This window comes from Thalassophryne amazonica, chromosome 3 (genome assembly GCF_902500255.1).
Source record: "Thalassophryne amazonica chromosome 3, fThaAma1.1, whole genome shotgun sequence".
Lineage (NCBI taxonomy): Eukaryota > Metazoa > Chordata > Actinopteri > Batrachoidiformes > Batrachoididae > Thalassophryne > Thalassophryne amazonica.
Genome location: NC_047105.1, coordinates 29838012 through 29853656, shown reverse-complemented (window position 1 = coordinate 29853656; position 15645 = coordinate 29838012). Strand labels below are relative to the sequence as shown.

The 15645-nt window shown below is 37.1% G+C and overlaps 2 long non-coding RNA genes across 2 annotated transcripts in view; both read right to left on the bottom strand.

The window, feature by feature from the left end:
- Positions 1-5769: 5769 nt before the first annotated feature.
- The window catches only part of LOC117506468, a 29160-nt gene continuing 19284 nt past the window's right edge, over positions 5770-15645 (bottom strand). Inside the window, exons 2-3 of the long non-coding RNA XR_004559481.1 lie at positions 14068-14075; positions 5770-5949 (exon numbers count right to left, since the gene is read on the bottom strand). This is a non-coding gene — a long non-coding RNA (uncharacterized LOC117506468). The remainder of the gene's footprint in view (positions 5950-14067; positions 14076-15645) is intronic.
- On the bottom strand, positions 6361-8597 carry LOC117506467. Its single transcript, XR_004559480.1, has 3 exons — positions 8108-8597; positions 7085-7114; positions 6361-6468 (listed from the first exon to the last, which is right to left on the bottom strand). It is a non-coding gene; the product is annotated as an uncharacterized LOC117506467 (long non-coding RNA).

The window sequence follows — 15645 nt, the reverse complement described above, 5'->3', positions numbered from 1 at the left end:
AATTAACTTCAGAATTCATTCTTTGACACAAGCCATGAACCATATTTTAATGTATCCAGGAAAGAATGCTGATTTAAATCATCCTGAAAACTGCTTGAATAATATGAATACAGGAGCCACTTTTAAAAAATGTCATGTTTTGCTGTGAATAGATTTTTTTTTTTTTGTTCATTGTGATAATAGTAATACCTTGTCAGTATATAATAGTACTTTAACCCAGCAAGAGGCTTATCTGATGTTTCATGAATGTTCGCATAATTCAAAATTAAGTGGCCACACAAGATTCTGAAAAATACCAAATCATTTTCACAGGTCACTTTACAGGAACAATGACCATATTGTTTTGTCAGAAAAACTTTAACTTTTAGGTGATTTTCTAAAACGAACAATAACAGCAGAACAGTTTGTATTCTGACATAACATTTTCTTGTAGCAGAGTAATTCTAACCAAAAGCAACATTTATTCATTAATTACAAAATATGAAACTGACAGAGTCCTCCAAGTCACAGTGTGGTATTTTTCATTTTATTTATTTTTTTTATTCTTGTGTGAACAAGTTTTTTCACAAGATAATGTGCGTAAAAGATAACTGCTTGCCACAAGATATCCTTTGAACAAGATAGAAGATAATAATAATAATAATAAGTACCACAGTAGGATTTTGGGGGCTCCATAGACAACTGTAGCTCAAATGATGATGACAATGATCAAAATGAGCCATAGTTTCATAATTAAACCTACATCAATAAATGCTGTGGAACATTTCCTTATCTACTTCCTAAAACGCAAACGGGAAGGCATTTATAACACATGAATTATGATTCATAATAAACCTTCCTATTGACATACAGAACATTGCATGTCAATGGGACATACAGAAAACTGTACTAACATTTATGAGGTTGTCAGGATTCTTATTATAAATAAATGAAAGTAACGCATCAATCAAAATTCTAATTTAAGATATCTGTAATTACCTTCTGACTAGTACAATCACCCATTTACTTGTACAGAGAATCTACAAATTATAAAATAAATTAACTAATTCTGAGGTTTTATAACAAACACAGACAGCTCGCAAAGGATTCTGGGTAAAATGTGCCTCTGCTAAACACTGATTGGTTCAGTCATTCATTATGTAAACCAACACGTTAATGTGACGTGTGTCGTATGTTGGTGTTTACAGATAAATGTGCTTTTGTAAAATATTCCATTTTTTTAATTTCTAAAAACAGGCATTTTTTACAGAGCCCTGGAAGTGTCATCGCAAAATGTTTTGCATGTGGAGAGAATGTGCACTTATTTTATTATATTGTGTGCACGTTTTATGATGTTGTGCACACGTTTTATTATATTGTAAACATGCACTCAATATTGTCTTGACACATAAATGTTGGCTATTCGCCCTATTGATGTTTCAAATCCCCCAAAACCTTGGAGAGGTCGCTGCTCTGCGAGATCTCAGTAACACTGAGAACTGCATTGAGACGCTCTGATCACGCTGCACTTTAACCGTCCGCTGCACACAGACAACAACATTAACACTGCAACATAAAACAATTTTTATATTGTGCCTGAAACTCTCGTGAATATATTCTCTGAGTTTAGAGATGTTGTTATTGTGTTTATTTTATGTAAACGTGAGAATCGCAGACTGTCTCTCCGTTATTTTCAATGGGAGCTGCTGTGAGCTACAATTTCTTCCTGATCATGTTGTTCTGGAGGAAAGTGAAGTTTTCTCTTTAACGTCTTGATTATTGTTTTTTACAACACTGTTTGTCCTCTTTGTTCAAGACTAATATATATAATATGTCTGAAATTCGGTTTGCGTTTATTAAATTCCATGCAGATTAAACGTAACAGACGGATTATTTGTTATAATTGTTTTAGCAACTTTTCAGGGTATCATGCATGCAGTCTCTTATTAACGTGACGAAAAGCATAAAAAAATACATTTTTGTAGTATAATATTAATTTACAACTGTCATCGTGTTGATTCTCTATATGTTGTTTGACTGCAGCGACTCTGGAACGCAAGGGATTATGGGATACGTCAATAGGACGAATGAACACTACTGGCCAGTAGATGGCAGTAGAGACCTTGAAAACTTGCCAAAACAAAATTCCAGATAATCTATGTCTGCTACATTTAAGATGCGTGGAATTTAATAAACACCATAACAATGTCTATAAACCCAGAGAATATATTCACAAGAGTTTTAGGCACTAGAGTTTAATGCTGTTGTCCGTAGAGCCTGATCAGAGTGTTTCAAATGCATTTCTCATGTCGTGAACGTACTATATTACCCAGTATTACCCTATCCTATCCATAATGCACTGCTGGACACAGCATATATCCACACTAAAACCTTAAAAATTAGCGCGTTACTTTAAAACTAAAACATATATCTGATATTTTCATTTTATAAAAGTTGAACCATAAGTTAAAAATGTATGCCTCTGGCAGTGGTGGGCACACTTCCGATAATCCGATAACAGATAATTATTGAAGATAATGTTTTCATTATCAGATTATCTTTTTAGATAACTTTAAAAACCATTATCAGATCAATTATCTTCCGATTAATTTTTGTCCGATAACTTTTAAACCGATAAACAAAGTAAACAAAGCTGAACAGCGACAAGCATTTTTAAAATTTAAAATCAGGTCAGCATCCACCTGTTAAAAGTTTTCTAACAGACACACAGTTATAACCTCTGCAAACAGAACAGAACTGCTTTTATGAAAAGCATCTCAATCCTCTGCAGACAAAAGAGAAACAGCCAAAAAAACAAAAAACATTTCCTTTAACACCATATCGATATGCTGGCAATATCACCTAAGTCATCCAGAGGCATACATTTTTAACTTATGGTTCAAATTTTAACCAGACTAATTTTTTATTTAAAATTACTGTCATGTCTGAAGTTTTATAAAGTGAAAATATCAGATATATGTTTTAGTTTTAAAGTAATGTGCTAATTTTGTAAGGTTCTGTGAGCACATGCTGTGCCCCGCAGTACATTATGGGTACGATGATGTAATCTCAGTACATCACGACAGGACAAATGCATTTCAGACACTCTGTTCAGGCTCCACGGACAACAGCATTAAACTCTAGTGCCTAAAACTCTCTTGAATATATTTTCTGCATTTACAGACGTTGGTTTTGTATTTGCGTTTGTTAAATTCCATGCATTTTAAATGTAGCAGACAGGGATTATCTGGAATTTTGTTTTCAAGGCCTCTACTGCCATCTACTGGCCAGTAGTGTTCATGGCAGTAGATGGCAGTGTTCTATTTATTTTGACCCCAGTTATATCAGATGATTGTCAAATCAACTTTTGGGCTTTGCAAATGGCTTTTTTTTTTTTTTTACAAATGAAGTTTAAAAACAAAACAACAGCAAAATAATAATAATAATAATAATAATAATAACATTACAAGCCAGCTCTGCAGTGTTTGCACAGGCACAGTGCAAGCGTTTGGATGCTTGTAGCTTTTCAGCAGCAGGAAACCCTCACGGCGGCCGACCACAGTAATATATCAAACAGGTTTGATTCTCATTCGACCATACGATCGGCGATCAGGAGGTGGTCGTCAGATGTTGACCGCAGCTTGATCCTCCACGTACACTACACGATGCAGGATGCACGATTAACCTGAAACTCGGTCCAAAAAATTCCTGCATGAAAAATCATCTCACACAGTGTAAAGCACGTTTTACAACATCATAAAACGTGCGCACATTCTCTCCACATGCAAAACATTTTGCAATGACACTTGCAGGGCTCCGTAAAAATGCCTGTTTTTACAAATTAAAAAATGGAATATTTTACAAAAGCACATTTATCTTTAAACACCAACACATGACAGACGTCACATTAACGTGTTGGTTTACATAATGAATGACTGAACCAATCAGTGTTTAGCAGAGGCACTTTTACCCAGAATCCTTTGCGATCTGTTTGTTACAAAACCTTAGAATTAGTGCATTATTCAACATTAAAAGATATATGTTATATTTTAACTTTGTACAAATGACAGAATTGACATTAATAGAGTTATTCTATTGGTATTAATGTTATTTATAAATCAAAACCATAACTTAGCATGACTTTATTTTTCAAGACCTCCGCCTGACCGGAGCATTGTAATTGATAGAGAGCTAGCCTTATGGCTGCTCTCGGGGTGCCTCTGTGCTGGGAGCGCTGTAGTAAACAAGAGCTTCCAGCAGGGGCAGAATGTTGAAAGAAAAAAGTGTGGTCTCATTGTTTGGGTCTGTTGTTACTTTTAATATTACTAGAAGCTATTAAATTTGTTTTACTAGTAGTTGTAAATGTGCCAGAGATAATATTGGAATTTATCTGTTATTGGTTACCTGTAACTTCCGATACATTTTTGGGTGGTTTATTGTTTTATCTTTATTGAAGATAACTTTTCAGTTATCTGATTATCTGTTATCAGAGTTAATTTTTTGGTTATCTGTGCCCACCACTGGCCTCTGGATGACTTGGGTGATATTGCCCGCATATCAGTATGGGGTTAAAAGAAATTAGTTTTTATTTTTTTGGACCATTTCTCCTTTGTCTGCAGAGGATAGAGCGGTTTCTTGTTAAAGCAGCTCTTCTCTGTTATGCAGAGGTTAGAACTACACATCAGCTAAGAAACATTTAACAGGTCAACTGATTTTAAGTTTTATAAATATTTGTAGCTGTTCAGCTTTATTTACCACATTATCGGTCTAAAAATTATCGGACAAAAATTTATTGCAAGATATTTAGTCCGATAATGGTTTTTAAAGTTATCTAAAAAGATAATCCGATAATGAAAACATTATCTTCAATAATTATCGGTTATCGGATTATCAGAACTGTGCCCACCACTGATTACAGATTACTGAAACTGGAGTTATTATAGGCTAAAGCTAAACTTCATCCTAGTTTAAGATGCCTACAGAAAATATCTGGACAGAAGATGCAGCTCATCATAGTTTACTTTGTACTGGACATTTTTTTGTATGTACAGTGGTAATGTATGTACAATGTTCAACTCATTTGAGCTGTTGTGTTGTTAAATTCATATTATTTGTAAACTGAGAATATGTGGTGACTTATTGTTCAGTTAGCCGTATGGTAAACCCTGATTTTTACCTCTAATCCATTAATTATGAGCACTTAATGCAGTCTAATCTACAGAATGATATGGCTGACTCGCCAGAAGTCAGTTACAGATATCAGAAATGATGACTCAAGACATGCACCAAGCCAAATATGATATCTCCGAGATTGCTATAAACATCTAAAAAGAAAACCTTAATGGTCAAAACCTTAAGATGATCACAAATACAATTAATCTTTCAAGTTATGGTCATATTATAACAATGATATAATGTTTAATTATGCATTTTTAGAAATGTAAAATGAGTCTTGTAAAACCTTAATGTAAAACCTTAATGTTAATGTTAAAATTTTAAAAGATGCTATGTGGCAGCAGTAATATGACATGAAAGCTGTAAACGAGATTTCTTACAGCTGCACACGATGTTATTAACCCCATGCTGGTGTAAATGTGGATGGTCATGATCCTTTCCACAAAATCCTACTGTTATTTTATTTATTAGAAATTTAAAGGTATGAAAAAAAAACCCTCTGGCGGGGCTAACAATAAGTCTAATACATTTCTGTCATTTTCCTCATTAAATGCTTTTTGATGACAACTTAATGAGCTAAAGATTTTTTTTTTTTTACTGGTGTTACAACCAATGTGTACCTTTTACATTTGCCCTCATGTTGTTTGTGTCTGCCACATGGATGTTTATTATGTACCAATATCAAGTGTAATGTAAGTAGAGGCCTTAAACACTTCAATGTACATTTTGTCAGGGCTAAGCACTATGAATTGTCATACAGTTATGCTCATACGTTTACATACCCTGGCAGAATTTCTAGAATGTGTACATCCTCTTAAGAAAAATACTATGAGTTATCAGGTAAAAAAACAAAAAAAAAAAACATGACTTTGACTTTAATGGGATTGAAATTAAACCATAAGGAATCACAGAATATCGCAATCATTAAGTAAAACATCAGGATCAATATGATAATCCCTGTTCAAAGGTTATCATATCCATAGTTCTTAATGGTGTGTGTTAGTGATAGTTGTGGATGAGTATCTTTATTTTCTCAGATGGTACAGCTGCTGATTCATCTTGAAAGAAAGCCTCCACAGGTCCCATAAATTCTTGGGCTGTCTTGCATGAATTGCACACTTGAGATCTCCCCAAAGTGGCTCAATGATATTGGGGTCAGGAGACTGATGGCAACTCCAGAACATTGACCTTGTGACTTAACCTTCTGTTTCAAATCATCATGTTGGAAATTCAAGCACACCCCATGCACAAGCTTTTGTAAATGGTCCAATATTTTCTGGTAACACTCTGCATTCATTGTGCCAACAATTTTAACTAAATCCCCCGTACTTTCGTAGTTCAAACACCTCAAAACCAATGATCCACACCCGAAACTACAAGTGATCCACTGTGCAAAACATAAGAAATCCTACCACAAAACCTTCAGATGTCCACCTCCCAAAACCATCAGAGATCTACCTCCCAAAACCATCCCAGATCCACCCCCAGATTATCAGAGATCCACCGCCAAACGCATTAGCAATCCACCCACAAAACCTTTAGAGATCCACCCCAAAACATCAACAATCCACCTCCAAAAACATCAGCAATCCACCCAGAAAACCTTCAGATATCCACCTCCCCAAAACAGAGATCCAACCCCCCAAAACCATCAGAGATCCACCTCCAAAAACAAAAGCAATCCGGCCACAAAACCTTCAGAGATCCACCTGCAAAGCATCAGCAATCCACAACCAAAACCTTCAGAGATCCACCCTAAAAACATCAGAGATCCACCCTAAAACCTTCAGAGATCCACCCCAAAACCTTCAGAGATCCACCCTAAAAACATCATAGATCCACCCTAAAAACATCAGAGATCCACACCAAAACCTTCAGAGAGCCACCCTAAAAACATCAGAGATCCAGCCCTAAACCTTCAGAGATCCACCCCAAAATATCAGCAATCTACTCTCAAAACCTTCAGAGATCCACCCCCAAACATCAGTGATCCACCTGCCAGTGATCAGCAGTCCACTATCAAACCTTGGAGGTGAATAAAAAGTCTGCCGGTCACAGAGCTTTCTCCTACCATGCCCCAGCTCTGTGGAACGATCTCCCGGCACACATTCGGCAGTCGGATACTGTGGAAACTTTTAAGTCACGTTTAAAGACTCATTTGTTTTCCCTGTTTTATCATTAGTGTTATGATGTGTTTTTATGCTTGTATTCTTTTATGGTCGTCTTTTTATTGTGTTTTAAATTTTTACGAGTAATTCAGTTTTTTTTTTTGTTTTATGTTGTGTGAAGCACCTTGAGACAATTTCATCATGAATTGGTGCTATATAAATTAATAAATTTGAATTTGAAACCTTCAGAGACCCACCCCCAAAACCTTCAGATATCCACCCCTGAAAACGTGAGAGAGCCACCTCCCAAAACCATCAGAGATCCACATCCAAAAGCATTAGCAATCCACCCACAAAACCTTTAGAGAGCCACCCCAAAACATCAGGGATCTACCTCCAAAAAAACATTAGCAATCTATCCACAAAACCTTCAGATATCCACCTCCCAAAACCATTAGAGATCGAACCCCCAAAACCATCAGAGATCCAACCCCCAAAACCAAAAGCAATCCACCCAAAAAACCTTCAGAGATCCACCCCAAAACATCAGTAATCCACCACGTAAACCTTTGGAGATCCACCCCCAAAACCATCAGAGATCCACCTCCGAAACCTTCAGAGATCCACCTCTGGAACCTTCAGAGATCCACCTCCGAAACCTTCAGAGATCCACCCCTGAAAACATCAGAGATCTAACCTCAAAACCATCAGTGCTTCACCTCCCAAAACCATCAGAGATTCACCCCTGAAAACATCAGAGATCCAACCTCAAAACCATCAGAGATCCAACCCCCAAAAACATCAGCGATCCACCACCAAAACCAAAAGCAATCCACCCACAAAACCTTCAGAGATCCACCTCAAAACATCAGCGATCTACCCTCAAAATCTTCAGAGATCCACCCCAAAACATCAGCAATCCACCACTTAAACCTTTAGAGATCCACCCCCAAAACCATCAGAGATCCACCTCAGAAACCTTCAGAGATCTACCCCTGAAAACATCAGAGATCTAACCTCAAAACCATCAGTGATCCACCACCCAAAACCATCAGCGATCCAACCTTGAAAAAGTCACACCACGTTCTTGCAGTGAAGCCTGTACGAGTATTTCAGTGGAAGTCGTTTGAGGGATTTTCTTTGTAACCCAACCTGGCAGTTGAAGCAGAAATCTCTGTTGGTCTACCAGACCATGCCTTGGTATTATCAGAATCACTAAGACTTTGAACACATTTGTTTTTTTTATTTATACAGCTCAACTACCTTTTCTTGCAGATCTTTTGACAGCTTTTTGTGAAAAATTACTGTAATAGCCAGTTAAACCTGTGTGAGTCAGCCAATCAGACCAAACATTCAAAGGTATGTAAACTTTTGATCAGGCCATATGGACGATTTCAGTTAGTATTTAAAAAAAAAAAAAAAAAAGGGGTACATACAGTTACGTGATAGCAAATGGCTTCACCTGGACACTATCTCGAAATAAAAGAAAGGTTTTCTACATGATCAATCATATTTTCCAAAAACTGGCCCAGTATTTCACAAATTATGCCAGTTAATGTAAACTTATGTGCACAACTGTATAAATTAATGACAATGATGCAAAAAAGAAAAATGTTTTACCATGTCACCATTTCAATGTTTACTTAATTTTATTGTTATGAATAGAAATTATCTTTCACAATGTTCTTAATGAATTTATGATAGTTCAGTTTGTGTATCTACCCACTTATTCATATGGGTTCAACTGAAGAAACGGAGCAAAAAAAAAAAAAAAAAAACTAATGTTTTGCAACCAGATATTCAAATATTCTAACCTGTTTCTTAGACTTTTTAAAGGGGAAAAGTTTCTTTTTTATGCTTGAATGTATAACATGGTACTTGTTTTAGTCAACAGAAAAAAGAAGGACGTTTGCTGTCCACCTAAGAATTTTACTGAAAATCTACTGGTGCATTCCAATAAAAACTGTCTTTTCGGTTGTCGTTCTGCAAAACAGATATTTTCTTAAATTAATAATTAATGCTTACAAACAAAATTTCTAAAAGACATTTTTAGGGACAAACATTTTGCATATATAGAGTAGTAGTAGTTGGGTATGAACTTCATTTTTAAATGTGTAATTAAGAATAACAATCACAAAGTCCCCTCCCAAGTCTTCTCAGACAGACAAAGCAGTTTGATAAAATACAAATAATAAATTTTTATGAGCGCAGTGGTAAGAATATTTGCATGAGTTGAAAGGTGGAACGTACCATTCAATGCATGAAAATATTTCTGTTGCATGAATGGAAAACACATCATTTGAAATTTTACTTCGCTGATCTTAGCAAGAGCTTTGAATGAGAGTCACTGAGGAGCTTAGGGCGTGTGTGGAACTTGTCCAGTTCTTACAGCGCTTCAACAGCATCTAAAGATGTCCCCTCAAACACTGCACCTGCTCGATATAGCAACCGATCACATGCCAAAAATGTGATGATGTCAGGAAAGGTGATTTAATATAGTAGTTTGTGATACTGTCACCAAAATGTAACATTTTCATGACAGTATGACAAAAAACAAAAACAAAACATGAGACTGGGCTGGAGAAAGCATCCTTTTCTTACTGCACGCTATAATTATCATTAATTAACTATTTAAAACCACACAGTTTAAATTGTACAACAGCAAAGTGGACACATTGCTTCTCAACATAACACCAATAAAATCTCTGGGAAAATTTAACTACAGACAGTTCTTATGCTGGATTACAGTTAAATTACATTCCTGTGATTGACAAAACGCACTACTAAGTCAATGCAGCTACCAAAATAAACATCACTTTAAAGTGATGAGGAAACCAAAACTCACCATTTTTAATCCAAATGTAATTTGAATTGATGTCAAATTTGCTTAGATATTTGCAAGACCAGCTTGAGTCACATTATAAGCAGATAAAAACACATCATTGGCATATGTGAGTTGCTGAAATTTGATCACATTTGAAATCTAAAAAAAATGCACATATTACCTGGCTTTGAATAATACTTAGGCCAAATTAAACTACCACAATTCTGCTGAAATCTAAAAAGGGATTGACACTTCATTTTCAGGGTATGCATGATGAATCACACACACATCTTTATTTGCATATACACCTTTTTACCTTATTACGTGTTCCTGACAGACAAAAATGTACTCACCAGGTGCCAGATTAGGGTTGAATCCTTCTTTTCTTCCACCACAGTATAATTATTGCTGTCATGATGGCGTTATGTCATCTGTTTGGCCCAATATTTTGCCATTGAAGAGATCATCTCAGTATCTCTTGAAAATGTTCCCCCATTGTTGCTCATCATCTCTTTCTTTGTGTTACCTCTACAATTTTACTGACCTGACGGTTTTGGTGCGAACTGCACCTTGAGCACGTGGTACATAATTGTGGAGCATGCAAACACAGAATGCTGGATATTTGTGACCAAGACTAAAAAAATACTTGAACTTTGCATTTCCTGAGGTGGTGTTGATGCAGAAGAACATTTACCTCTTTATTATTAAGTCAAACGATGTAGCGCTGATTTGTAAAGGCAGAGATGTTTTGGATTTTTTTTTTTTCTTTGCAGAAGACAACCCTAAAAGAAAATGTGCATAAAATTCCCTTTGAATTTGAAAGTCCTCCTGTTACCTGAGCTTAAATTGAAAATATTTTCTTTAAATTTAGAGGTTCGCTCATTAGAAAGAAAGGAGACCTATTCATGTCCTTTTTCTTAGAGAGTGACAGTGTGTACCTTTGTAGACGTATCATGCCTGATTCTGGGGGAAGAGCTGCGTGGGAAGATGAAAGTGTAGCTGCAGCTCTGAGGAAAAGGTGTTTGTGGATCCCAAAAGCAACGCATCTCCTCCATTCCGCCGCACTTCAGAGCTTCAGGCGCTCTTATTTCTCCCTTAGAGGCATTCTCCAACACGGCTCTCATAAATGTTTCCCCCACATGCCATCTGGTTGATCCTCTCATCCAAAGCTCCCCCCTTACCACCACAGAACACTTTGTTTTTTACGTTGGATGGTCCCACCGAGGACCAAACAGCCATGAAGTTCTCACACTTTCTCTTTTCTATTCCAGGGGTTACCTGGACAACACCTGCTGTGCACATGTTCCTCCTTTCCTGCTCAGATAACAGCTAATGAACTCAATCAGGTGTGTTCAGCCAATCAAGAGCCGGAGGTACAGTGGCCGAGAGAGACCACAACACTTCCCGTTTAAGACAAAGCAGAATATACTTACGCATATTTAGTACCTGCTGATAGCTGCATCCAAAACTGTCTTGCAAACACAGAAAACAGAAATATAGCCCACAGCACATGTATTATTACATTCTAAAACAGGTCTGCTGCAAATTCATGGAATGTAAACCACAGACACACTGAGCCTGCAGGACTTTAACTGATTTTGGTCGTTTAGTGCAGAGCAGATAATTAAATAGAGCAAACTTAAGAGTGAAAATCATCAATAAAGTAAATTATAAACTTGCAGAGTTCTGCCAAGCAGGCAGAAATAAATATAATATTGCAGAGTGCCACAATGCACTGAAAGAAACCTCTTTTTTTGTTGTTCGTACTACGGCTGCGTTCTGGATATTTGCAGCACGTCTGTTTTTGCATGCATTGCATGAATTTGCAGGAGACACGTTAAGATAAATTGTTGCACATTCTATAGATTATATTTGTGTTCTCTGTGTTGGAAATGCTGTGGCCTTTATCGGCCAGGGTACGGTGGTCATGAGGTGTTCAGCCGTGGTCAGAGCAGGGAGAGATGAATAATGTGTGGTGATCTTTGTAGACCTTTGCAACACCACGACCTGTCACCTTCACAGTTTACATCTTTGCTTGTTTACTTTTTGCACCCCCCAACTGATGTTGTCAAATCCATATTTTTGTTCATTACTAGCTCCTTCAATAAAAGTGAAAAAAGCCAAATGATATGAAAATAATGTATCAAAAACAGCCTTAAATTCTTATCTGAGGCCTTTAAATGCTACCCCAATTCCAATGAAGTTGGGACGTTGTGTAAAATGTAAATAAAAACAGAATACAATGATTTGCAAATCCTCTTCAACCTATACTCAACTGAATACACCACAGAGACAAGATATTTAATGTTCAAACATATAACTTTGTTGTTTTTGTGCAAATATTTGCTCATTTTGAAATGGATGCCTGCAACACATTTCAAAAAAGCAGGGACAGTGGTATGTTTACCACTGTGTTACATCACCTTTCCTTCTAACAACACTCAATAAGCATTTGGGAACTGAGGACACTAATTGTTGAAGCTTTGTAGGTGGAATTCTTTCCCATTCTTGCTTGATGTACGACTTCAGTTTTTCAACACTCTGGGATCTCCGTTGTCATATTTTGTGCTTCATAATGTGCCACACATTTTCAGTGGGCGACAAGTCTGGACTGCAGGCAGGCCAGTCTAGTACCCGCACTCTTTTACTATGAAGCCACCTTGTTGTAACATGTGCAGAATGTGGCTTGGCATTGTCTTGCTGATATAAGCAGGGATGTCCCTGAAAAAGACGTTGCTTGGATGGCAGCATGTGTTGCTCCAAAATCTGGATGTACCTTTCAGCATTGATGGTGCCATCACAGATGTGTAAGTTGCCCATGTCATGGGCACTAACACACCCCCATACCATCACAGATGCTGGCTTTTGAACTTTGCGGTGGTAACAATCTGGATGGTCTTTTTCCTCTTTTGTCCGGAGGACACGATGTCCATGATTTCCAAAAACAATTTGAAATGTGCACCCATCAGACCACAGCACACTTTTCCACTTTGCATCTGTCCATTTCAAATGAGCTCCGGCCCAGAGAAGGCGGCAGCGTTTCTGGATGTTGTTGATGTATGGCTTTCACTTTCGATGTTAGAGTTTTAACTTGCACTTGTATCTGTAGCGACGAACTGTGTTAACTGACAATGGTTTTCTGAAGTGTTCCTGAGCCCACGCAGTAAGATCCTTTACACAATGATGTCAGTTTTTAATGCAGTGCCACTTGAGGGATCGAAGGTCACGGGCATTCAATGTTGGTTTTCGGCCTTGCCGCTTACGTGTAGAAAGTTCTCCAGATTCTCTGAATCTTCTGATTACATTATGGACTGTAGATGATGGAATCCCTAAATTCCTTGCAATTGAATGTTGAGAAACATTGTTTTTAAACTGTTGGCCTATTTTTTCACGCAGTTGTTCACAAAGTGGTGATCCTCGCCCCATCTTCGCTTGTGAACACCTGAGCCTTTTGGGGATGCTCATTTCATACCCAATCATGACACTCACCTGTTTGCAATTAACCTGTTCACCTGTGGAATGTTCCAAACAGGTGTTCTTTGAGCATTCATCAACTTTCCCAGTTTTTTATTGCCCCTGTCCCCGCTTTTCTGAAACATGTTGCAGGCATCCATTTCCAAAAGAGCAAAACAAAAACAAAAACACAAAAACAAAAATGTGTATCTGTTTGAACATTAAATATCTAACGTCCCAACTTCATTGGAATTGGGGTTGGAACATTTGAGAAATGGTCGAATGTGACATTTCCCTCATAAGGGCCCCAAATGTGATGGTGATGTTTTGGCTTTGGGATGTTACAGGAAGGTGTTCCACACATCTTCTACATTAGGAGAGACAAAGCTCCCAGACAGCAAGTCTTCTTCAATTTGTTCTTTATGTCAGCAACACTGAGTTGTGAATCATTTTTTTAGTTGAATATCTTCAGTGAGGTTGCTGATGTGATGTCTAATTCTTCTTTTTTCAAGATTTCTGTATTTACACAGAACAGACTTTAGTGAAGCGTAAAGAAATGCTGCTCCCCAGTGTTGCTCTTATTGCTGCCTTGAAGACCTGAATGTTGGCAGAAGAACAAAATGATCTGACTTTATTTTCTTCACCATCCTGTCATTTAAGCCGTTAGATTCTTTGGCAAACTTATATTGTTGAGTAAATGCACAATTTGGTGTATTGTTATTGTACTGCAGCTGTCAATAAATTAGTTTTACTCCATCAATACCTTTTTGTTTTTATTTGCAAATAAGTTACAGATTAAAATTGTACAAGTTGTTGAATAGCAATTCACCTTAAACTCCTCAGTTTCCCTTGCTATTTGGTTGCAGTTCAAGTCCTTCATGTGGCAGAGATGACTTGTTATTATGACTCGGGTGGGGTGGGGGGAGGTTTCAGGGGCATCGGGAAGTCATTTGATGACAGCAAAACAAGTAGTATGCACAAATGTGAAAACTCGCTGTATCTCAGTACAAGGAGTCAATCTGTGGAACAGCTGGAATGATGAAATAAAGATGTTCAAACAAATGTTTAAGAATATCGTAAGAGTATTGAATGTATAGACGATGGATGACCCTTACCACAAAGACATTTGTACAAGTTTATGAGCAGTATAACTTTTTTAAACTAAAAATTAGCGAGTGCACTTATTGTTTACTTATGTACTTACAGATATGTACTTAACAGATTATACTTAATGTATCCTTTATTTATACTGAGAATGATACAAAAAATGAATAAAATCCAAGTATACTTGGCATATATTGACCATTATACTTGTATTTGTAGCTATAAGGAGCAAGCATCTGTAGGTAACACATAAATCATGCGCGATTTTATGGTCTGTGGGTTAGGGCAGTCACAATTATTACAATATTCGCCAATCGTGATTATTTTTCATATTCTCAATTATTTTTCATATTTGCGAATATTTTTTATAATCGCGATTACCATGAATTACTTATTTTATCCACAAAGTTGCATAAAATGACTCAGAATCTGATGTCATCATGCAGCAGCAGCCACACGCTGCCTCACTCACTCTGTTTCCTCTCGTCTTGGTTGGATGGTTAGCGAGGCTCGGATAATAACACGGAGCGTGAGGAGGTTCTGGTTCCAAAGCCATGTACCACGGCACCGCTGTGGATGCATTTCAGTTTTAAGTAGGGTTGCCACGACTACAACCCTGGCAAAAATTATGGAATCACCGGCCTCGGAGGATGTTCATTCAGTTGTTTAATTTTGTAGAAAAAAAAGCAGATCACAGACATGACACAAAACTAAAGTCATTTCAAATGGCAACTTTCTGGTTTTAAGAAACACTATAAGAAATCAGGAAAAAAAATTGTGGCAGTCATTTAACGGTTACTTTTTTAGACCAAGCAGAGGGAAAAAAATATGGACTCACTCAATTCTGAGGAAAAAATTATGGAATCATGAAAAACAAAAGAACGCTCCAGCACATCACTAGTATTTTGTTGCACCACCTCTGGATTTATAACAGCTTGCAGTCTCTGAGGCATGGACTTAATGAGTGACAAACAGTATGCATGTCAGGTAAAGGCACTAGGG